The 26164-nt window shown below is 44.2% G+C and overlaps 1 protein-coding gene across 2 annotated transcripts in view; it reads right to left on the minus strand.

Annotated features, from left to right (window-relative positions):
* Epb41l3 (erythrocyte membrane protein band 4.1 like 3) overlaps nt 1–26164 on the minus strand; it is a 222447-nt gene that overhangs the window by 186824 nt on the left and 9459 nt on the right. The window lies entirely within an intron of this gene.

Here is a 26164-nt window from a genome sequence, read left to right on the forward strand (position 1 = left end):
TTTCCATAAGCCTCCCTAATGCATTTTAAAAATGACTTTTCAGAGATAGATTTCCCAGCATTTTCACTGTCTCAACAAGCCCGTGACACCATTAAGCAAGACCATAAAATGCTCAACACGCTTTAGACCAAATTCGTTAACATTCCGTGGCAACATGCCCATGCCAGGGCGCTAAGGGTCTAGCTACAGTCTGTTCTTTACGCACTGCCCACCTGTGACGTCATCAGATCCGTTCACTCCCCATTTGCCTTTGTAGCCCTGTGCTCCACAGACCTGTCTCATGACCTCAGTACTATCCACGGCAGAACAGTCACACACTCATGTCCTTGGACTTGGACGAGGACCCGGCCCTTAGCTCCGTGTGACCTGTTGGTCCCTCAGCATCCCTTTATCTGCCAAGCCTCAGACCTCCCACCTACACAGGGAGCTCGGGAGCAGCGGGTGCTGCTCAGTCCCTACGGTATCAAGCCTTTGCCTCGACAGGAGTTCTGTTTTCATTTTCGGGATGTTTGTTTCCTGTTATTTCAGGGGGAAACTACTCATTATTCTGTCATTTGTTAAATAATGAATTGCACATTCAATATGAACACACAATATGAAAATCCATCTTTGTTATATTTTGTTCGAATAATAATGACTAAAACTTTCTACGTGTACTCAAAGTTTGGGAGAGTCATAGAGCAGACCCTACACACAGTTCAGCCTCATTCTGAGGACAGACAGAAGACTGGTAGAAGATGCCACAGAGCCGGGGGGGAGGTGGTGCTTGCGCCCGTCTTTTTAGCCCCTTCCTCAAGCTAAGTGGGACTCTATCCTCTGGTTCTGGATCCTGGGTACCTTAGGCCAGAGAAGACAGATCCTGGTCAACACCAATGCGCCACTGGTATCAGACTTTCCACCCAGTGCCTTTTCTGTGCTAGGTCTCCTGCAACAGTGCTGTGGGCATTCTGGAGCTCCTAGACATCACAGCTAGTATATGGAGGTGGAATTGGATAGGCCTTGTCTTCAGTAGTCTAGCAGTCCTCAAGGTGAAGGCCTGGAATCCCTTGGATCATCAAAACCTCTTCACAAAGCTACACCATTTAAAGAACTATCTGGGAGGACTAATAAAGGTACTTTTCCATTCTCAACTACATTCCATTGTGAAACAGGATTTTCTTACTATACTTAAACCAACATGTATTGTAAGGCTTGGTGGGTAAGAGCGCTTGTTACACAAGTAAAAAGACCTGAGTTCAGATTCTGGGAATCATGTAAAAAGTCATGTGTGTGCCTGTAATTCCACAACCAGGGATTACAGCGGTGGGGGGGGGTAGTGGGGAAGGGCAGTGATGGGGGCAGGAGTGATGGGGAGGGGTGGTAATGGGGGCAGGCAGCAAAGGGGGACAGCAATGAGGGGGACAGCGGTGGGAGGGGCAGCGGTGGGAGGAGCATTGTCACCTGCTGGCCAACAGTTTACCTCCAGGTTCAGCAGGAGACCCTGCCTCAGAGAGATAACGTGGAAAGTGAAGATAAGGACACTGATGTTCCTCTAGCCTCCATATAAACTCATGGGCTCAAGCACCAGTGTGTGGCATACACTACACTACACACTACAGCAACACACACAGAGAGACACACACAGACATACACACAATAGACACATATGTACTGATATACACACACAGGAACACACACACACAGAGACACCCAGACGCACAAACACACAAATACACACACACCCACACACACACCCAGACACACAAACACACACAGAGACATACACAGAAATGGTCATCCACACAGACACAGATAGACATTCAGACATAGACACACACAGACACAGACACATAGACAGACATGCACACATACCCAGACACACCCAGACACAGATATACACACAGAGACATACAGAGATACACGGGCGGGCAGGCAGGCAGACAGACAGACAGACAAACACACACACACATACATAATGGATTAAATGTCCAAACACAAGAGAATACAACTGTTACATAATCATGTTCTGTTAAGATAGATGAAAAATAAAAATGACTAGAGTTCGGAGCACACATTACTCTTGCAGAGACAGCAGCTTCAGCTCCCAGCATCCACATCAGGAGGCTCACAACCACCTACAAACCCCATTACAAAGGACTGGACACCCTCTGGCCTCCTTGGGCACTTGCAGACAGGTGGTGCACATACACACACTCTAGTTTAAAGCACTTTAGAGTCATACGTGAAGAGTCACACCTGATGGTGGTCCCATGATACCACACCAGCCAAGGACTCCCTGGGGACACCATCACAGAACCCATCACAGTTTGCGCTCTGTAGTGTTCACTCAAAAGCAAAACCATCTAGTGACTGATTTCTCAGAAGGTATCTCCTCATGAGATGACTGTACTCACACCTTCTTCTTGGAAGTCACTGGCCATCTAAGTGACTTTTCTGTTGCTATAAAGAGACACCATGACCACAGCAACTTATAAAAGAAAGCATTTAATTAAGGGGTTCACAATTCCAAAGGGCTAGAGTCTGTGAGCCTCATGGTGAGGACCATGACAGCAGGCAGACAGGCACAGAGCTGGAGCAATTGCTGAGAGTTTACATCTGATCCACAAGTGGGGGTGGGTCAACACAGAGACAGACAGAGACAGAAACAGAGAAAGAGACAGAGAGCTATCTGAGAATTGAGTGGGCTTTTGAAATCTCAAAGGTCACCCCTAGTGACACAGCTCCTCCAAAAATACCACGCCTTTTAATCCTCCCCAAACAGCTCCACCAACCAAGAATTCAAATATATGAGCTGCTGAGAACCATTCTTGTTCAAACTCCCACACTGAACCAGTCATACAAGCACCTGAAGTTCTTCTCTGTGAGAGGAAAATAGGAGGGAGTCCGAATCTATTTTCAAAATTGAAGAAGTTACCATGCCAACTGCGGGTTAATTCCATTTGGTTACTAAGTAAACAAATCTGAATCATAAAGCTGTATATAACATAGGAGCTTTCTAAATATAATTTAATGACATTATTAAAATTTTAATCAAATTGTCCATCAAAACACAATCCCCAGTTTAGAACAATAACAGAGCAAATCAGATGGTAACTGGAAGCCAACTGGTTGAGCCATTTCTGAGCTTTTTAATTTTAAGATATCTTCTTTGTTTTATCACCAAAAATTGCATCTAAATCCATTTACCACAGGTAACAATTACAACCTAGAACTGGAATTATACACATAAGTGATGCAATTATTGCCTTTAAAAAAGTCTATAAAATAAGAACTTGTGGAGAAATGGGGGACTGATTATTAACTTTTCTGTTGGCTAGTGTGTAAGTCCAACCAAGCTTGTAACCAAATGACAGAATCAACTCCAAGACACCCCCCCACTACACACAACAAGTATATGCAGAAATGCTTTTTAAAAATAATGCCTTCATATACATATGAATCTCCTGGATGTTCAGAGCCAGGAAAGCACCTTATGAAATAGCGATGTCTTTTGTTTTATAGTTTTGTAAAGGAGAACAGTCAGTAAATTAATTTTTGTCCCTTTGAAAATCCATAGGATTTTCTTAACCTGAAATGTACACTAGGTGGCGCTCACAGCACAAGATTTGGATCAATTAAAATAAGGCAAAGTTACTCAGTATATCCTTAAACTCTATAGTTGCATGAGAGAGAGAGAGAGAGAAAGAGTGAGAGAGAGAGAGAGAGAGAGAGAGACAGAGACAGAGACAGAGAGACAGAGAGAGACAGAGACAGAGACAGAGAGGCAGAGACAGAGAGACAGAGAGAAGATTATCTCTCTAATCACTGAATCACTAGAAGGATTAGAACAAACATTTCTACCTCCTTTACTATGGAGAGACACTAAGTCCCAAAGCTGCTGCCTGCAGAGCTCACTCTTGATTGTGTGATTTGGGGACCAGGCGCTGAGGGGTGAATATCCAAAAAACTGGGGGAAACTTCCCAAAGTTACTGGGGGGGAAAACACTTCCCAAATCATACTCAAATCTCTCTGCTTTCCGTAATGTGGAACTAGGAGGCCAGTTCTACCTTCTGAGTCTGTATGAGGAAGGAGCGTCTGCAGAAGGCGCAAAGCAGCTTTAATTCGGGAAGCAGGGCTTGTACTTAAAAACAGGCTCTGACCACACGCCTGGGCCTGAGGGAGACTCTGGCTAGAGCGGGAGATAAAACTTCCAGATAAACAGCCACTCCAGGACCTCCTGTCTCTGTGGGGTAGACAGATAGAAGCAGGCCTCCAAGGCAGCTAAGATGGCTCCCTGAGCTATCTCAGACTGTCTCCCAACCCGCCAGCCCTGCTGGGAAAGCAAAGTTCAGAACAGCAGCGTCAGACTTGTTCAGTCCCTAGAGCTTCTGCTGACACACGCTGGACCTGACAGGCAGTAAAATGTTGCAGAGTCATTTTTTTACCCCTCTGTAGATTTCTAAAACATCGTGAGACAGGCAAGATGTTCTGCTGACGGCTGAATATGTGCTAGGATAACCTTTGAACGAGTATGAGTCATACAGTTCACATGAATTCTTCCCAGAAGTCCAAGAAACAGGTTGGATCAGGGTCAGATAAGCATGAAGGCATTGAGAACTCTCCCAGAGATGCCTTTCTGTGTGTGACCAGATTTTTATTCTTGTGATGGGCGATTAACCGCTATGTCTGCCTCACAGTTTGCAGATGTAAAGTGATTTTTTTCCCTTGTAAACTGCTGCTAAGTCAAAGAATCCAAGTGTTAACGCTGCTACCACAAGTGATGTATAAAAGCACACTGACAGGAATGAAGGAGAATAGCTATCTGGGGTGTTCCGTCTTAGCTAACAGAGATAGCATTTTTCTCTTTGCCGTTTGTATTGGGGGTGACGGGTTCACCAGCCTGTGCTTGTGCACAGTGGCGGAGAAGAACATCCAGTGTCCTGACCTGCAGTCTCTACCCCTCTTGAAATAGGCGTGTTCTCCAAACTTGGAGCTTGCTATTTTTACCTGGGCTGTGACCAGCAGCCCCGGCCGGCCATCCTCCAGCTGCCCCAGCCCCATACCTCAGGGCTGAAGTAGAAGCTAGTGTGGCCACAGCTGCTTTAAAAGTGGATCCTATTAGCTGGAGGCCATGGTGTGGCTCTTTAAGTCCCAGTGAGTTAGAGGCCAGCCTGGCCTGTACAGTGGGTTCCAGGACAGCCCAGGGCTACACAGAGAAACCCTGTCTCAAAAACCAAAAGAAGAGAAAGAGAAAAGGAAAGAAAGCCAGAAAGAAAGAAGGAAAGAAAGAAAGAAAGAAAGAAAGAAGGGAAAGGAAGAAAGAAAGAAGGGAAAGGAAGGGAAGGGAAGGGAAGGGAAGGAAGAAAGAAAGAAAGAAAGAAAGAAAGAAAGAAAGAAAGAAAGAAAGAAAGAAAGAAAGGAAAGAAAGAAAGAAAGAAAGAAAGAAAGAAAGAAAGAAAGAAAGCCGGCCAGCCACGCCTGGGGATCTGAGTTCAGGCTCTCCCATTTGTACAGCCAGGGCTCACTGAACCAACCATCTTTCCAGCCACATGGTTGATTACAAACAAACAAACAAACAAACAACCACTCCCATGGACAGCCTGAAGCTTTGAACTCTCAAGCTATCTACTGGCTGAAATTAAGATGAAATGAATTGGATAAATTATTTAAAGTGGTCCTCTTCAATAGCTTTAAAACTGAGAGAGGCTTTCATGTAAAACTGGCCATTAAGATGTGTCTGTCTTCGCATCAGCTCTCAAATGGATGGCAAGGCTTTGGACGGCAAGGCAATTTGACCTGCGACGCAATGGGATTTTCCAGTTAGGTTTTTAAGTGGCGTGGGGGGTGGGGCGTAGCCAGCAGCATGGCCTATGGTATAGAAAGCCCATACTTCCAGTTTTCTCTTAACACAGGACTCTTCCACATACCCTGCCAGTAGAGAAGCTGGTGTCAATAGCAGAATAATGGTTCCTAGCAAAGAAAGTTATAGGTGATCCTGGTACCCTATAAAGAAGGTGAAGCTAAATCAATACAGATACAGCAATTTATAGTCCCCGGGGGCCTCCTCTCTTTATCCCTTGAGCAAAGGCTTTGGAATAAAGTCATCCATGGATGATTTTTAAATATAGGGTTTTAGGAATGATAGGAAAATGACTGATAAATAAATCTACACATAGACTAAAATAGATTTTTTTTTAAAGTCCCGTGGCTAATAAGCGTATTCTCTCTCTGGCTGGGAGGAAGAACTTGATGAATCAATTGTTTCTAATTTTGCTGATGTTCACTTTTGGCCCTGAGTACAATTACTTTCTAAGCAAAGTAATGTTTAACTGAGTCCTTATCATGCTCGCTGCCTCGTAAACACCACTTAGAACTTTGCCTTTGTACTCCAGGATGCTGGCCTTGGTTTCCTTTCTCCTAAACCCTCTGAAAGAGACACAGAGGATCTCATTCATCAGCACCAGTGTTATCTGAGCAATGATTAAAGATACAGGTTGAGAAAACAAAGGAACAATATAACCACTGAAACCACGACCAGGAGAGGGGCCTCAGTAAGAGGACAAACACAGCTTCTTCCAGAATGTGGTAGAAAGGATCAGAGGCCCTTCTGCTCTATGCAGCTTCAAGTCACAGAAACCAGGGGCACAGGGTGAATCAGGGGTTTTGTGCAAGGAGACTAGACCTATGTGTGAGACTGAAGACCCCAGCCTGGGCACAAAAGGTGTTTGTGGATCTAGGAATCTTGTCCATTTATAGGAATCAAACCCGAGGGTATAGAAAAGTGATGGCTCTGACACCATCGTTAGCTGTCGCGTGCCTGTCCTGTGCCTCTCCTTCATCATGCAGATGTGAGCTGGGGCAGAAGCTATAAAGGCTGAACCAGAGTGTTTTAGGAGGGGAAAAAGTGGAAGCTAACATTTCCTGGAGAAGCCAAAACAAAATGAAGACTCTGGAGGTTCAGCTCAGATAACATCTCATTTGCAAGGTGTCAGACCACACATACTAACACAACACAGCCACACCAGCTCACATATCCATGTGCATTTGTACAGGCCACTCTGCATGCCTCCCCTCCCGTTCTCATCTTTACTCTGCCAGCGTGATTAGTACATATATTTTCAGTGTATAATAATATTAAAATTATCTTTCCATTTTCCTTATACTATGGCTATGTGTGCAATAATGACTAGTTGGCTTGTTTAAAATCCCTGTGACTCCCTGGTATCTGACTTAATTTTTAATGAATTCTTGAAATAATCAATAAATGCTTACAGAATGAGCAAAAGTCCATGTGTTTGTTTGTTTGTTTGTTTGTTTGTTTTATGGGGTAGTGATGTGTGTGTGTGTGCGCTGGGACTGAATACAAGGCCTTTCATGTTAGGCAAATGTTCTATCAATGAGCTGTATCTTTAGCCTAGAGTTTTAATATCTGGGAAGTTAAAGACTATTAGTTACTGCCTTTAGGGCCGGAATGCTTAATTGAATCTTTTTTTTTTTCTGTCTGTGTTTGTGCATTACTGTGTATAGATATGGATTTCTCTCTCTCTCTCTCTCTCTCTCTCTCTCTCTCTCTCTCTCTCTCTCTCTGTGTGTGTGTGTGTATGTGTTGCTAAAGACAGAATGCAAAGGCGTACACATGCAAAGCCCACACTTTGCCACTGAGTTGTATTCCCAGGTCTTAATTAAATCTCAAGGGTCTCTGAGAACCATATCTTTTTATGCAGAGAAAAATCCATTTTACTAAAAACCTCTCCTATTCAAATTGAAATTGCCTAATTGTTTCCATTTTCTTACTCCCCATGCCCCAAATCCATAGGCATTTTCTTCCCTTTAGTTCATGTGACAAAAAGTCATATGTACTAGTTCCCAGCTCCCCTGACAGGAAAGGATTCTTTAGTTGCTAGAAGTGCTACTAGCAAGTGGCCCCTGGGTATCAAGCTCCCTTCAGAAACTGCCCTATCAAAGACAGACAACTCTAGTCCACACCCCTCCAAGGTGTCACCCTCGGAGACCGCCAGTTAACGTGGACATAGAAACACCCAGGGATTCCTCAGTTAGAAACAGCTGGAGTTCAGCACAGTTCCCAGACGACTCAGATCGGAACCAAACTCATGCGTGGCTCTCTCTCGGCTTGGACCTGCTTTATTGTTGGTTTTTTTGGGGGGGGGGGGGTGGTTTGGTTTGGTTTGGGTTTTTTTGGTTTTGGTTTTGGTTGTTTGTTTGTTTGTTTGCTTTGTTTTTTCGAGACAGGGTTTCCCTGTGTAGCCCTGGCTGTCCTGGAACTCACTCTGTAGCCTCAAACTCAGAAATCCCCCTGCCTCTGCCTCCCGAGTGCTAGGATTAAGGGCGTGCGCCACCACGCCCGGCTTTATTCTTGATGTTTCCAGCCACACTGGCTGATAGGCTCGATGTCCAGTTCAAAGCCACTCATGAAACGGCTGTGACGGCCTACTAGGTAGCAGGCATCAGGCACACAGACGTCACTAGAGATGCAGGCTCAGCTCTGAATTTCAGAAACCAACACAGGGTGAGGGGTGAGGAAGGTAAGTCTCTCCCTCCCACAAAATGAACAAAGTTAGGTGAGAAAGATGCAGACCTGGTTCGCTGAGTGTCTAGTGAGGAGGATCTGGGAAGAGTTGGGGTGGAAGGGTGAATATGGTCAAAACATGTATGAAGTTCTCAAAGAAGTACTTGGAAAATAAAGAATTATGAAGGAGCCTTAATCCAGAGGGGCGGGAAAAGGAAGGCTGTTAGATCTGTGGCAGGAACCGGCTTTAACAATCAGGAGCATCTGTTAGGTAAAGAGAGAGAAAGAGAAAGGGCTCGAAAATCCAAGATCTGTGAGGCTTCCCAGGATGGCCAAGGCCAGAGACATGAGTGAACAGCAGGTAGGGTGGCCATGCTGAGATTAGCAGCAATCCCGTGAAGACAAGCGGGTAGGCAGGATGGGATTGGAGAGTGTGTGTGTCTGTGTGTCTGTGTGTGTGTGTGTGTGTGGTGTGTGTGCGTGTATGTGTGTGTGTGTGCACGCGTGTTTGTGTGTATGTGTGCGCGCGCATGTGTGTGCATGCTTGTGTGAGTGTGTGCGTGTGTGCATGCTTGTGTGCGTGTGTGCATGCTTGCGTGTGCATGTATGTGTGCAGGTGTGTGTGCATGTGTGTGTCAGTGTGTGTGCTTGTGTGGGTGCATGTGTATGCACATGTGAGTGCATGTGAGTGCATATATATATGTGTGTGTGTGTGCTTTTGTGTGTATGTATGTGTGCATGTGCATGTATGTGAGCATGCATGTGTGTATGTGTGTGTATGTGTGTGTCTGTCCTAAAAAATCTGAAACTTTTCTCACTCTGAGATACAGAGCCCATGACTTTCCCATAGAGAACATATTTCTGAAGTTTTCACCTTCCAACCGCTACCAAAATTATTTGGGAAAAGAAAAGCAGCATTGACCATTTGGCATCTTCATATCAAAACATGGATGTAGTGACATCATCCATCCAACATGAAGAAGTCTCAGATGATTATTTTTCTCTGAAAGTCTGGTTTTGTGCTGGAAAAAGAATCCTATACATTTTATGCCAGACCTCCACTGACCGGTTAACAGGAAAAGGCAAACCATGTCCCAGTGATAACATGTTATTCTGACTGAAATAAAGGAACAGTGCAGGTCGTAATCTTCTCACCACCATGTTTATTTTCTTGTTTGCCTATTTTCTTGTGCCTTCTCTCTGCCACTTACTTGGTGATAACAACAATTGTCATCTGGGGGAAGAATATTGGCCTGTCACTATGCATCATATAAATGTTGGAACTTTCTTCAGATTTAGTCTCTCTTTCTACCTATCTATGGATACAGACTATCTATGGATAAAATTGCACAGATATTCAACATAAAATCATGTCATACAAGCATTGAAGAAAGTCTTTGTGACCTGAATTATTGGTTGGACCATGAACTTGGACAACAGGGCAGATGTCATTTCTGATGAGAGGAGACAATCTCTGGTGCTTTGCTGGCCCTGATACCTTTTATCTTCTCTCTCTCTTCTCTCTCTCTCTCTCTCTCTCTCTCTCTCTCTCTCTCTCTCTCTCTCTCCCCTTCCTCCCTCTTTCTTCCTCCCTCCTCTCTCCCCCTCCCTCCCCCTTCCTCCCCCACAACACACTAATACAAAGATACAAGTCAGTGCTGGCAATGTTGCTTTGGTGGTAACTGGCATTCTAATTTAAAAGAAAAAAAAATCATACTGAGTTTGTGAGATAACTCAGTGGTAAGCTGATCACCACTGAAGCAGGAGGATCTCAGTTGAATCCCTAAAACCATATAAAAATCCAGACAGGGAGCTAGAGAGACAGCTCGGGGGTTAAATGCACTGGCTGCTATTCCTGAGGATCCAGGTTCAACTCCCAGCACCCACATGATGACCTGCAACCATTTGTTGACTCCAATTTAGGGGATAAGATGCCCTCTTCTGGCCTCTGAGGCCACTAGGCATGCATGTGATGGTAGACATGCTTTCAGGCAAACCACTCACAGACTTAAAATAGATATATTAAATTGATGATGATGATGATGATGATGATGATGATGATGATGATGGAGCCAGACAGTTGATAAAGTACTTGTCACCCAAGCATGAGGACCTTGGTTGAATCCCCAGAAGCCATGTAAAGAGTCAGCCTGGCTGGTGCTGATTTGTCATACACTGCCAGGAAGCCAGAGACAAGAGGGTCCCTGGGATTTGCTGGTCAGCAAGCCTAACCTACTTGATGAGCACTTGACCAGTGAGAGAGACTCTTTCTCATAAAAACAACATAGAAGACATCTGAAGCATAATGCATGAAGTTGACCCTTGCTCCCACATGCACATGTATACACATATATGTACTTGCATATGCATGTACACATGCACACACTTGTATACACATGCATATACACTTGTGCACATACATACACACACATGCTTGAGCATGAGCACACATACACACGCACAGATAACACACACACATACACATGCATGCTCGAACATTCACATTTCCACACACATGTATACACACACATACACACTTGTACATATGCATATACACATGCATGATCCAACATGTGCACATACACATGCACACATACATGCACACACATGCACATGCTTACTTGAGTGAGCACAAAAACACGCACTAAAAGTACACATATGTTCACATACACACCATGTTTTTTAAAAATTATCATTAAGCTTGTTAGTGTCACTTACTGTGACACCCCCACACAGGTTCTACCCCTTTCTGGGTTGCTGTAGTACTCTACTAGTGAAACACTATCAAAAGCAGTATATAACCACTGGGTTGTTTGAAACAGGAGAGTATTATGGTCTGGACATGACTCTGTGAAGGAGTCAGATAGACAGTAGGGATGGTGACTGACACCACAAACCCAGAGTGGGTGACCAGAACCACGAGTGCTCTGGCCAACGCCCCCACCCCCACCCCAGCTGGATTCAGCTCATTCTTATACTCGCTGATGGAGGTTCTTGAAAGGAACACGAGGGGCAATCGACCAAGATAACGTTCCACTTATCATGTCTCTCTGATTTTGAGAAGGGCCTTATTATCCTGCCTAATAAAGCAGAAAATTAGCCATTAGAGAAAGGCCCGTGATTAGATTTAAAAGTCTCAACACTCAATGACGGGAGTCAAAAATCCAAATGGAATTTGTAGGTTGAAAGATTTTATTGGGACCTAGAAAAGGATGAGATTCTGTTTGCTTTTTGCTCATAGCCTGTGTGTAGTTGCACCAGCATAGGGATATACAGTCAGATGCAAGGATGTCTGTTTATCTGGAGATAGAAGCACGCTGGGCAACATTCCTTCTAACTCTCTTTACAACCTCGCCTGTTATCCATGCGCTACTGCTGAGGTCTGGCCACTTCTGTCTCATGGGAGAACTTTTAGATAAATGCTTGACCGAGTCAGAGTGAAATGGGCATGGCTTCGTGTTCAGTAGGGCGTACTCGAAATCTGCCTTGTTGGTGCAGAGGGTCAAGATACATATGGTGATGGTTAACAGAACGCGTGAGGTAAAGGATTCTAGACTCCTGTGATGGTTTGTATATGCTTTGCCCAGGGAGTGGCACTATTAGAAGGTGTGGCCCCGTTGGAGTAGGTGTGGCCCTGTTGGAGTGGGTGTGGCCCTGTTGGAGTAGGTGTGTCACTGTGGGTGTGGGCTATAAGACCCCATCCTAGCTGCCTGGAAGCCAATATTCTGCTAGCAGCCTTCAGATGAAGATGTAGAACTCTCAGCTCTTCCTGCACAATGCCTGCCTGGATGTTGCCATGTTCCCACGTTGATGATAATGGACTGAAAACCTGAGAACCAGTAAGCTAGCCCCAATTAAATGTTGTCTTTGTAAGAGTTGCCATAGTCATGGTGTCTGTTCACAGCAGTAAAACCCTGACCAAGACGTACCCTAACACTGAACCCAACTGCCCTGACTAAAAATAGGCTCCTCAGTTTGCTTCTTCATGCCCCTCAGCGAGCTGATTTCTGCACCTCAGTCTGTTCTCCTGTAAAGTAAGATGTCATCAGTTCCCACAACCAGGCTGAATGATCGTAAGACTCATACCAAGTCTAGAACCCAGGTCTTAGAGACCGGTAGGAAAGTGATGGTGACTGGACTCATGGTCTCGTGACAAACCCATCTGCGGTTCACCCTTCACTGCTGAACCAGTGTAACCTCAAAATCAAAAGACTCCCCAGTAGAAGGACAGAAAGAGGGGGCAAAGAGGAGTCGTGTACATTGTCACAAACCCTGGGAGAAGATAACAGGAAGGCCAGCAGTGCTGGTCCTCTGAGATGTTAGAATTCAGGATCTCTGAGGGTCTCCTTAGCATCACACAGCCTCAGAAAGCACCCAGGGACCCAGACCGATGGAGAATTCACAGAGACCGCTCTTCGTCAGTTCAAAGGAAGAAGGATCTGGCTACCAATTATCACTGGAAGGTAATGGCTGACAGTTGATTATCACTGCCTATGAGGAGATGGGGAGGCCTGAGAGACATGCAGGGTGAACCTCAGAAGATTTTTGGATGTTGAACTTAATAATCATCATATAACATAACAGGTGAATAGCTGATTGGGTGGTAATTGAGTCAAATCAGCTCACTGCAGCTCAACAGATCAAACCTAACAACGACATACATCTGTAAGGATATTCATGGGTAACAGAGTCATCGTCTAAGGTAAAGATTTCCACATTATGGATGCCAGAATGGGAAGTCTCACAAATGCTGAAACCCGTGCTAACCTTCAGACAATTTTAGAGACTTCAAATGTAACAGATTGCCGTTCCAAATGCCTTTGCTCCCAGAGAGTGTCATCCTGTCCCTCGCCTGGCTCAGGCTGTGACCTGGCTCAGGCTGTGACCTGGCAGTTGGAAGTACAGAGAGAGAGAGAGAGAGAGAGAGAGAGAGAGAGAGAGAGAGAGAGAGAGAGAGAGAGAGAGAGAGAGAGAGAGAGAGAGAGAGAGAGAGAGAGAGAGAGACTCGGGAGTAAGGATCTGATAATCAAGACAAGGAACATCCGATGGCGGTCAGTCTTCACCGGCTTCATCTTGCAATTACCTATTCTACATAATTTAACTAAAGTACAAAAGACACCAGCCCAGTCTCTCCTCCCATGTCATTCCAGCCAAAGGATTCCTCAGAATCCTGCAAAACTAGGAAACTGCCTTTTTTAAAAAAATCTATGTTTATGCCTATAAGCATGCATTTACATACATTATATATACATATTTCTCCCATTTCTCCATCCTTGCCACGCACAAAGGACATCGGTGGGTCTGTGCCTCATACCTCCCCAGGTTTGGAAGGACAAAGTTACATCCATATTTAACAGTTTTGCTACTACGGAGTTTAGATCCCATCTCCCTTGGGACAAATGAGAACTGACACACACAGGTGCTAACCATGTTTAACATAAACACACCGACAAGAGGCCACTCCTGAGGTGGCACAGTCCATCCCAGAACCATCACAGACAGAAGCCATTTGAACTTACATCTGCCACAAATATATTTTAAAGATCTGAGGTGTGTGACTTAGGGGTATGTCTCATCAAAAGCCTTAGAAAATAACAGAACCAAACCTTGGAAGTGAGTGAGCCTTCTCAAAAGGCTTTGTGGTAGAATGCTATAAAAACACAGCATAAATTCAAGAGAAAGAAGGCAGAAAAGAAACCACCCAAAACATCTAAACCTCTCTTTGGTCAGTGTGTGAATGATTGGTTTCTGTTTCTTGGAGCTTGGGACTTTCCTCTGGACTTTCTCCATGCTAGGGGGCTGACCTCTGACGCCAGTCACATGGGCTCCATATAGACACAGAGAGGCAGCAGATGCTAAAGATAACTTATTGTCAAAGGATCACTTGACAACTTATTCTTCCCCCAAGAGAGAAATCAAGTGCTTAAATATTAACTCCAGACTCACCATATTATCCACATCCCAGCAGCCAACGGTAGCATTTTTCCAGATGATGGTCCATCCGTGTTCCATGTTCCCGGAGGCAGCGAGACAGGAAGATGAGAAAAAAGATAGAGAGAAACCGGGGTTAGAAATGGCTCCAGGACTGTCTTCAGACCCCCTCAGGGAGCAGACAAACTGCCAATCCTCTCTAGGACCCTCCCCAACCGGACATCTCTAGTTGAGAAGAAAGTGTCTATGGAAACAAGGTAGATAATTCAGGAGCGACACAAAGGGATTGTTTATTAAGTTCTTAATTTAACAGGTGCAGATAGAATGAGTGCAGGACGTGCTTCAATGTGCAAGAGATGTTTCCAAAAAGATAATAAGTAAGAACTGAGTGAACAGAGAGGGACATAAAAATAATTAATGCAAGCCAGGGCTAGCGGTGGGGGAGGGGATTACTTCAAAGCAGACTTAGACTAAGCCCATGGCCTAGCTAGAAATGCAGGACTATTCATCTGAAAGAACTTTAATTGCACCTCTTGAAGAATAGAAATTATATGCCAGTTTATACATGCTACAGACCAGGGCATGGAGTAGATTTAAATCCTTCAAAAGCAAGAGCAAGGGAATAAAATATTACTATTATCTCTTGATCATGGTAAGTACACTTACTAATATGTATCTTATAGGAGTCCAGACCAGAAAAAAAACAAAACAAAATATGTCATTAAATCTAAAAACACAGAATTTAACTGGTTTTAATAAAAAATAAAATCACAATCACTGCTTTATCAGAACAGAAATTTCATAATCCATGAAATCACATAGACTCTGTCTGGTAGGAGGAAATTCCTAGATTAAGTCTTTGTGACAAACAGGTTTTCTACCACAGGGTCAGGAATTCTGTTAATTTTAGGAGCCTTGGGCTTCCTGAGCTTCTGTCTTACAGAAGAACTACTGACTTGTTCCTTAAACAACTTCTGCCAGCTTAAAGAGGGAAAAAAAAAAGATTGGGTTTTTTGTTTTGTTTTGGCTTTTTATTTCTTTCTGTTTATGTCAGCGCCTGTGCACTGCAGTTCCTTGAAGGCTCCCACTACAGAGGGCCCATTTCTTTTTGAGGGCTAAGGGTAAACAACCCAGGGATTCAGACTCAGGGCCCTCTCCCCTCTATGGGTCCTGTGAGCAGAAATCTCATGCAACCCCAGAAGTTAGGGCCATTTGAAGTTACAGTTTTTGGGGACACCGTGCCAGAAGAAATTCCAGGAGACTCAAAGACCTGTCTGGAAACTCCTGGGCCTGAGGTGACATTGGAAGCTTCTTCCAAGAAGGCCCTGCCCCAGGAAGGGAGTCTTGGAACAAAGACTGTCCTAAAACACAATGTCCCCTCCTGGTCCTGACATGAGGCCAGGGTTTAATGCTAGTGTGGCCTAAGCACTTTTTACAGACAAAAGAGAGCTGGGCAGGTGACAGTAGCCAAATCTTTCCCCTCAGCCTCAGCGAGGTCTGCCACAGCACACGGCCTTGAAGAGCATCTGCACACTTGTATCTATAGCCGCCATTATCCACAACAGACAAATGTGGGAATCGATGCAAGTATCTGCCAATGCATGAACGGAGGAGCACTCTAGCAGAAACTTCCCCGTCCGATCACTTTAAATATTAATACAACAAGAAGTCTGTGATTGGACAGGGCAAAGGGAGGCAGAGCTGAGAGCTGCAGAGACAGGGAGTGAGAGAGGAGGAGGAGAAGAAAGGAAGATGGGGCAGGAGGCAGACGATCAGATTCCACGTGGCTCTAATAGCCACAGGTAGCTATGAATATTGTAAGAGGATAGAATAATTGGGGTAACTTGTCTAATCCAGATGGGCAGCTTGTATCATTATCAATTGGTTCTGAAATTATTTTATTTATTTTATTGAATATCGTCTTCATTTACATTGCCAATCATAAAACCTTTCCCGATTTCCCCCCTCCCCAAAGACCCCCAACCCCTCCTCCCACCCCCTGCCTCCATGTATATGCCCCTCCACCCAACACACTTCCACCTCCCCTCCCTCGATTTCCCTTTGTTGGGGCCTCTATTGAGCCTTTACCTGACCAAGGACCACCCCTCCCACTGATGCCCAACAAGGCCTTCCTCTGCCACATTTTTGGCTGGAACCATGTGTGTCCCTTGGTTGATGGTTCAGTCCCTGGGAGTCTTGGGGTGTCTGGGTGGCCAAAATCATTGTTCTTCCCATGGGGCTGTAAACCACTCCAGCTCCTCCAGACCACCCTCCAGCTCCTCCATTGGGGTCCCCAAACCCAGTCCAATAGTAGGTTGCTAGCTTCTGCCTCTGTATTTGTAAGGCTTTGGCAGGGCCCCTCCGGAGACAACCTGGCATGTTCCTTTTGGTATACACTTCTTGTCATAGTGTCAGGGTTTGGTGACTGTCTATAGGCTGAATCCCCAGGTAGGGCAGTCTCTGGGAGGTATTTACTTCAGTCTCTGCTCCACACTTTGTCTCCTTTATTGCTCCTGTGAGTATTTTGTTCCCTTTCTCAGAGGAACCAAAGCACCCTCACGTAAGTCCTTCTTGTAGCTCTGAAATTATTGTGTGGGCATCTTGTAAATTAAGAATTTATTGATATATATATATCTGACTGATTAATCATAACCTTCTAGAGTTTTGATTTACTGGGTTCCTGGAATGTGGGATCACCTACCACACGGTTTATTGCTGAGAAGGTACGGGCGGCACTGAGGCAAGCACTGGGGCTAGCTGGAGACAGTGACACTGCCAGGCAGAGAGTACTGGGGTTTAGCAGGGGAACTTGGTGCTGCTTTTTAAATATTTACTGCAACAGAATACAATAAACTACTTGCTTTATAAAGGAAGGGGATCCTGGAACTGTAAAGACACTCCAGGATGTGAAATAAAGTAGACTCAAAATGCTAACATGATGATACCTCAATTAACATAAAGCTTCGCTGGTAGTCACACCTAGAGCGCCAGAATAGAATGATGGCCCGCAGGCTCTGGGAGGAAGGGGTGTCTGAGTAGAGTGTAGAGATTTAGTTTTATAAGACGAAGAAGAGTCTAGAATGTTGGCTGGCCACGACACATGAATGCGCATAGCGCTTCTGAACCGCACCCTTAAACGTGGCTGTTAGTGACGCTGTGGCTGTCCCACAGAGGCTCCGTCTTCGCGGTAAAGTGGTGAGAGATGGTATTTGTAAGAGAACCCATAGCAGCTTAGTTTTGATTTTAAAAATCTCAGCTTTCCTCCCAGCAGATGGTAGGGTGAGGGGAGCTTCCAGTGTGCGCTAGAAGAAATCTTGTGTCCACAAAGAGCACAGTCAGGCCTGCTGTCAGCCCTCAGCACAGGACTCACAGAAGACGGGATTATCTCAGGGCCATCCTAGCCCTCCCTGAACCTCCAATGCTTTACAAATTTCCATCTGCACACAGTTTGTGTAGTCTTAAAATTCAGTCAGAACCTTGGCTTGTGGATTTGGTGTTTAATCTGCTTTCCTTTATTCAGGTAATGAACACTAGATTTCTTTTCTTCTTATAGAACTCAAACTTTACTGTACAGGCCCAAGATGTCACACAAAGGGCACAGTTCAACCTCTCTCTTACATTGAGTATTTTTATCTGGAAGAGGGAGGTGGAGGTGGTGGTGTACTCTGGGAGGCTGAGGCAGGAGGATCATGAGTTCAAGGCCAGGCTGGACTACAGAGTAAAATCAGATGAGTCTTGAAAGAAACAAAATGAAACAAACCAAAACAACAGCAAAGGCAAAAACAAAGACCTAGAGCAGGGAAGGGAATTCCTTTGCTATGAATCTGAGCTGACAATTGCAACAAAAGAGATAGCTCAAATTCAAATATCTGCTGCTTGCAAACAGGGCCTCTCTCACAGAGGGCTGACCTCGGTGGGAGGAGCTAACTTGCCCAGGGGAGGACTCTAGCAGGGGTGAGAAGTGTGGGCACAGGGTTCCTGTTACAAACCAGATGACCTTGAGCAAGCCACCCCGCATCTCACTTCCATGAGTGAAAAAGGAGTAAAATAGATTCTGTGTTTTCCATGGAAATGAGGCCCCTAAGGCCTCTAAGAGACACAGGCGACAGAAATGCAGGCTGGACTTTGGAATGTCCTTATCCTCAGCCCCTCCACAGTTCCTTCCCCACAGAGGAGGACTCGGTCCCTGTGGGACAGACACTGCTCTGGTTTCTGCTTGGCTCAAAGGTATTCCAGTGGCCTCGGTGTGGTGTAGAAGCCCTATGGTGAGGGTTTAAAGCAGAAAATCTACTGAGGCTCTGGTGTTTACAGTTTTGTGGGCATCAAGGAAGGTCTTAGGGCTCATGCGCACTCCCATGACTAAATCCTAGTAGCTTTAGAAGAAAAGGGGGAGCAGAAAACACCGCACACAGCATGGTCCTTGTTTCTTCTAGCCTGTGCTACTGCAGGGCAAGTTGCAAAGGATTCTGGGTTGGAGATGCAAGAAAGTCTTGCTAAGATTTCGGTTCTTAGAGAGGCAGAGTGGAGCATGAGGAGTACTGAACTTCCTATGCAAGCACGAGGACCGGAGTTCAATCCCCAACACCCACTCTTCTAGAACTGGAGCGTCAGAGTCAGCGATCAGCTGGCCAGTCTTGTCTTGATCTGTCTTGATGAGAGACCTCATCTCAATCAATAGGGTAGATTGCTCCTGTGTGTGGAACAGCACCTGAGATTGATGTCTGGCCTCCACACACATACACATGCCCACCCTCCAGCCCCACCCCCAGATATAGGTCTTTGAAGGTGGGATGTGGGCTAAATATATTTTTTAAAGTTATCTAGCTTCTGGTTTCTTATTATAGTAACTGTGGGAAATTTAAAAGTAATGTACTGTCTTTTCTATCAGAGTTAAATAAGACAAAACTTAAAATTGTAAAACAGCTGCTCAACATAAATTGCAATTCCACGGGGGGGGGGGTTTGGGGGGGTGGGGGGTGGGGGGGGTGGGAGAGGGGAGGCAGTACTTCTAGAAAATCGAAACAAGTGCTTGAGATTGCAGGTGTCGTCCAAAATCTCATTTTGCTCTATCAAGTGCACTGCTTTTAAGTAGGCGAGCAAGAGAGAGCGTAAGGCTAAGCTCTGACCACTCCAAGTGGGATACAAGTCCTTTAGAATTAGAAATAAAACCTCAGCGGGACCCTGGGGTCTGAGTGTGGGCTACCCCAAAGGCTATGCACACTTCAGCAGAGGAAAACTTTGACCTTGTTATTTATAGTCTGGGACCCTTTTACAACAGTAACACAAAACAGACTGATGCAAATATTGCTGCTGCTGCTTCCTCCTCCTCTCCCTCCTCCTTCTAACATTATAATTTAGTCACAACATTTCTTAATTTCCTTTCCTCTCTCTAAACCCTCCCATAAGCCCTTTCCCTGCTCTCCGATAAATCTTTAGCATCTGTATTTTTACCTTATTTAAATTTTTACTAACTGTTGCTACACACCAGTAAGTATCTATCCCTAACTCTCCCTGTTCAGTCTGTGCACTGTTGCCCAATGGATGTTTTCAGGGATGGCCATTTGATACTTGCTGATCACTTCTTAATCCAACAAGTCCATGGGTCTATGGTAGTGGTGCTCGTAGTAGGGTCTGGTGTCTTGGGTGCCTCCTGAATGCAGCGGGGAAGCCATGAGGCCAGAATGATTTTCCGGGTCACACACAGACATTATTTACCCTTTGTTCTCTCATGAGTATTGGGACAGTTTATAGAAGGCCTGTGCTATCCTGACTTCCTTTTTTTTTTTTTTAAAAAAAGACTTATTTATTTTATAAATGTGCATACACTGTCACTGTCTTCAGACCCACCAGGAGAGGGCATCAGACCCCTTACAGATGGTTGTGAGCCGACATGTGGTTCCTGGGAATTGAACTCAGAACTTCTGGGAGAGCAGTCAGTGTTCTTAACTGCTGGGTCATGTCTTTAGCCCCCTAACTTCCATTTTTAATGCAGAAATAGATGTAAAACTCCCTACAGTCAAGCCAAACATCAACAGATTTACAATTTAATTTCATTTTTTTTTTTTGAAATTAAGCTTTTACTTATTTCTCTGAGTGTTTTCACTGCATGCATATCTGTGCATCATGGGCACGCCTGCTGTCCAGAGGCCAGAACAAGGTGTTGACTCCCCCCCAAGACTGAAGCTACAGAGGGTTGTAAGCCACATGTAGGTGCTGGGAGTTGAACCTGTGTCCTCTGGAAGAACAACCACTGCTCTCGACCACTGATCTGTCTCTCCAGCGTCTACAATGCTACTCTTTACTCAGATTTATTTTTATTATGGAAAACACAGTCAGCCTTGAAAACTATTTGTGTGAAGATGGAGTGAATTTATTATCGGCAGTTTGCAATTCATTCAAAGGAAATGTTATTAAAACTCTCCCTAAGTAGTCCCTAGTGTTGTTAACATACACAGCACGCATAAAGAAATGTTATTTGCAACCTTTGATGATCTATCTACATTACCCCTCCTTCTTATATATGTGTATATGTATATATGTATATGTATATATATATGTATATATGAGGTATATATACATGAGGTATATATGCATGAGGTATATATACATGAGGTATATATGCACGAGGTATATATACATGAGGTATATATGCACGAGGTATATATACATGAGGTATATATGCACGAGGTATATATACATGAGGTATATATGCATGAGGTATATATACATGAGGTATATATGCATGAGGTATATATACATGAGGTATATATGCATGAGGTATATATGCATGAGGTATATATACATGAGGTATATATGCATGAGGTATATATGCATGAGGTATATATGCATGAGGTATATATGCATGAGGTATATATAAGGTTGTATATGTATAACATATATATGTATATATATGTATGTATGTATATATATATGTATATATATACATATATATGTGTATATATATATATATATATATATATATATATGCAGTGTAGTGCTGGAGTTGTCACCTGTCAGCTTACTGTCACAGTCTCTTACATCAGAAAATCTTCTCTCTCCTGGAATGCCCCCCAAGGGCTTCGAGGAGAGCAACTCTGTTGCAGGATAAGATGGCCAGGAGAACTGAAACTCTTTTAACACCATCTCTAGCTAATCTGTGGGGAATGTGTCTAGAGGAGCTTTCTTAGTACTTCCTGTGATCCTGAACAGCCAGAATCAAGGTCCAAGCTCCTGTGTGTGTGTGTCGGGGATCCTGCATGGAGCTGAAGGAAGGCAACCACTTCGCAAAAGACGGGCTTCCTCCGATGCCCACACCTCTTGCGCCTCCCTTTTGGTTCTTTTTTTTGTTTGTTTGTTTGTTTTGCTTTTTGTTTTTTGTTTTTGTTTTTTCCCTTTTGTCCTAGAATTTTTTCCTGTTTGTTTCTCTTTTCTTTTCTTTTAATTTTTATAATTTTTTATTTTCAATATTCTTTGTTTACATTCAAAATGATTTTCCAGTTCCCACGTCTCCCCTCAGAAGTTGTTGCAGACTTAATCTGTTCTCAAGGTCCCTGTGTTGAAGAAAGAATAAAACTCCACTCAGCTTCAGCTCCAATAAGAAGCCAGGGGCAAGAAACATTGGTGGCGCAGTGATGGCCAAATGTCTGACTTGGAGCTGAGGCGTCAGAAGGATAAAAATAGCTATTTTAATATTCGGTCTGTGGGGATCAATCACACCTGCAACTGTGATTATGATTTTAATGACAAATTGAGGGTTGTGTGTTAGCAGAGAGAAATTACTGGCCGTGGCGGGGTCGGCAGTGTGTGAAGAGAAGAGTATTTACTTAGCTGGAGACAAGGCTAATAGAGACAAAATATTTCGCTGACCAACATTCTCCAGAGAGGCCTGCTGGAAACTCAAGAAACAGAAAGGATAGGATACAGTCCAAGCAGAGACGGAGAACTAGTCAGAACCAGGTTAGGTCCTCTCACAGGCCTATGTGATTGAGGCTTGGTTCTTAGGGCGGGGCATTCAAGAGGTAGTAAAGCCTGCAAAAGGTAGGACCTAGAGGAAGTGGTCTACTCAGGTCCCTCAGTGTCAGACACCCACAATGCACTCAGCTCTCTTGCTTCTAGACCACGCATCCAGCACTTTCCACTACTGCACACTCCCGCCACAATGTCCCGCCTCGCCATAGGCTTGAAAGCAATGGGCCTACTCAATCGTGGACAGAAATTTTGAAATTTTAGATTCAAAGAAACCTTTTCTCTCTGTGAGTTAATTATCTCGGGTGATTTGTTATAGCCTGTTGGAAGCTGACGTTGTTGCAGAATTCCTTTGTTAGGCAATATGCCTAATTGGTTTTCAATGTTACTATAACAATTTAATTACTTTCTTCAAGTTATAGGTAAGATTTGGCATTTTCATAAGAGCCCCTCTGCTTACTACGGTTTATACTGTGGCAATTTGTCTTTACCTAGTTGGTCTCCCTACACCATGATGAATGCCATTTTTATTCACCCATATATTCCCATATGCTGTGTGTCACCATCTTGCTTATAAAATATAATGAATATCAAATTAAAGGGACACTCATAATCTTCTCTTGCTTTGAGTCTCACAGAGTGGAAGACTTCTGTATTTGTCAATCCTCTCTATAAATATAATTAATTCAGACTGCCTCCTATGCATTGCCTAGACCAGCACAACTAAGACAATGGTTCTTTTCTTTAATAAGAAAAGAGAAAGTAATAGATTTTGTATAAGGGGTGTATCCTGAAGGTGAATAGCCTGACCATGGTAGAGTGTGTCTGAGCCTAGTGCACTGGTGCTAGACAGCAGAGGAAGCACTAAGGAGAGGTACTGTGAAGCTGTTCTCAACAGGGTCCTACCTTAGGCTGTTCTCAACAGGGTCCTACCTTAGGCTGTCCATGTGGAGACACATTTAACTTCCTACCCCAAGGTCTCACAACTGATCCTAATAGTTTCCACTAGCTCAAGGCCTAGCCATCTATTTTTTAACATTTCTTCTCTAGGCAAAGAATTCAAAATTGTGGACTACAAGAATACTTTTGGAAAAATGGGTCATCTCTCTGTACACGGGGATGCCTGTGTCCAGAAAGTAGCTCTCTGCCACTTATCACCGTAGGCTTTTCACCCAAAAGGCTAAAGAAGCCAGAGGCTGAACACAGGTGACATTCTCATGCTCTGGGAAGCAAACTGTGCAACATCCATTAAGCTAAGGACTGTTTGGCAATGATTTTTCTTCTGCTTTGAGGAATGCTCAAATAGAGGATGCTACTTCAGGGGTAATGTCAAGCTCTAACAGAGACAAAGGGCTAGAGATGGGAATGACTATGTCAGCAACATTTCCAGCCTGGGTCAAAAGGGCACACAGCCACTGGAACCAACATTAACATTCTCCCCAACATGGATGTGGTGCATGGGGAAACGAAAGTCTTCTAAACATTTCAAAGTCACTGACCTTGTCCTCCCCAGTTTCTGATGCTGGCTTGCTTATAACACTTGCAAACGGATACTTTACTAGGTCAATGCCAAAAAAGAAATGTGTATCTTTGTGAGCAGAGACAAGTCAACGCAGTTAAGCACTACAACACAAATCACCACTAACCAACCTCATGTGCACAAACTCAGCTCGCCTCTACGAGGACACCATACAAGCAGCAAGACAATATCTGTTTCTTGTATAAACAACCAAGAGAAAGGGTGTGCTTATCACTGATAAAATGTTCAAATTCAAAGAGTCTTTCTTTGGTGTGAATGCTCATATTCACAGATTCCCTGTTCATAGATTCCCTGTTTAGTGTTAAAGGTGCAATCCAAGTGATTGCTTGGTACAGGTAGGCGTGGGGAGATGATCAAGGCAGAAATGTTTTAAACAAAGCTGGTCAACACAGCTACTAAGTCGTCTTGAATAACGCAAAGCTGTTTATGGGCTTCAATCTCAATTCTAAAGCAACATGCAAAACCAAGTAGTTGTATTCTATGTAAAACAAACAAACAAAAAATGCAATCAGCCCCACAATATCTGGCTTGTGGTTATTAAGAAAAATTTTGGAGGTAGAGGTTGGAACTTGGTTAATCTTTAGGGAAAGAAATGTTTAATGGACCCATTAGCTTCCTGGGAGCACATGATATGGTCTACTGAATGCCTGCCTCACTCACTGACCTCATCCTGCTCCCGAGATTAACCTAGCAGAGTCTAATGGCAGATGGGGGGCTGTCCTCTTCCATTTCATAGCTTTCTTTCCACTGTCAAATCTGCTCCTTAGTCTTGATAAAATTATCCTTTCGGCGAAAGTAATAATTTTATAGGTCAGAGTCTTCTCCTCAGAGCAGCTGTATTCTAGGCATTAAGGTAAGCAGGGTATACAGAGACCCAGTCCTTCAGCCCAACTGTCCCTGGAAGCATTACATAAGGGGATCCCAGCAGGAATGTGCCACTTGCCACCCCCAGCAGCACCAAGAGGCCTTTCATCTTCTTCTAGGGGAACTGTCAGATGTAAACGCCACTCCTCTTATGCCAAAGGGAGGCCAGCTCACAGTTTCAAGGATGTGCTAGCCTTTGGCTCTTTATTTGTCCCTTTCAATTTATTCTAGAGAATTCTTTCTGCTGTGCTTTGAAAGAAAAAATATGATCCTGAGTCTCTCTGAATTCCCAGGAAGAGGTAACAGGAGAGGTACTAACAGGAGACCCTCGGATAACCTAGCAAGTAATGACAGTTGAGTTGACTCAGAGTAATGATGTATTAGCAGCCATCCAGCTCGGTCTGTGTGATGACCACCTGGAGAGCTCAAATCCTAGTGATAGTTGTTTATCATTGCTGTTAAAAGCGTTGCATAGAATTTACACAGATAAAAAATGTACACATGCAAAGTGTTGCTGTCCTTCCCTTATGTCCACATGTGTTTCAGCAGCACAGGACTGTCCACAACAGTCCAGCGCAGGCTCCTGTCGGGTGGGGAGGCAGCAGTCTGCCATCCGTGGCGGTGCCGAGAACGACAGATTTGAAAGCTTAAGCAGCTGTGACTCCAACATAAAGAAGCACAAACTATCATCCGGGGAAATCAGGCAGTGATGAGGCTGCAATCTGGAAAGCAACATTGGGCTTATCTCTCTGGAAACACACCTAGTTATCCTCTAACTGTATGCCACAGAGACCAAAGCTGTGCTTAAACACTGTGTGTGTGTGTGTGTGTGTGTGTGTGCTGCCAGGAGGAGAGAGAGCACTCCCATACTGAAGTAGAAGAGATTAAACAAAACATCACCAAGACACTCCTTGCTCAGAGAGGAGCTGTGGCAACTGTGTCACCCTGCACACTCGGTGACATCACTTACTGTACCGTTACCTAATTCGTTTCAATCTCTGATCTTTTTTTTTTTTTTTTTTTTTTTTTTTTTTTTTTTTTTTTTTTTTTTAGGAAGCAAGCAGCTAAGAATAGCACAAATTATTCATCCTTTATAAATACAATCTGGAAGATGCTGTGACATGGATAATATTCCCCAAGACTCACACATTTTTTTTTTCTGAAAGGAAAGCATCCCACTCATCTGACCATTTAAAAATAATATCTGGGGCCTGAAAGAGGGCTCAGCAGGAACAGGGGCTTCTCACCAAGACTGAGGGCTTGAATCCGAGCCTCAGGACCCACATTGTGGAAGGAAAGAACTTGCTTTTGCAAGTTGTTCTCTGACAACTTGAAGGAAAACCAAGGCACATAGATA

The sequence above is a fragment of the Apodemus sylvaticus genome, chromosome 9 (assembly GCF_947179515.1).
Source record: "Apodemus sylvaticus chromosome 9, mApoSyl1.1, whole genome shotgun sequence".
Lineage (NCBI taxonomy): Eukaryota > Metazoa > Chordata > Mammalia > Rodentia > Muridae > Apodemus > Apodemus sylvaticus.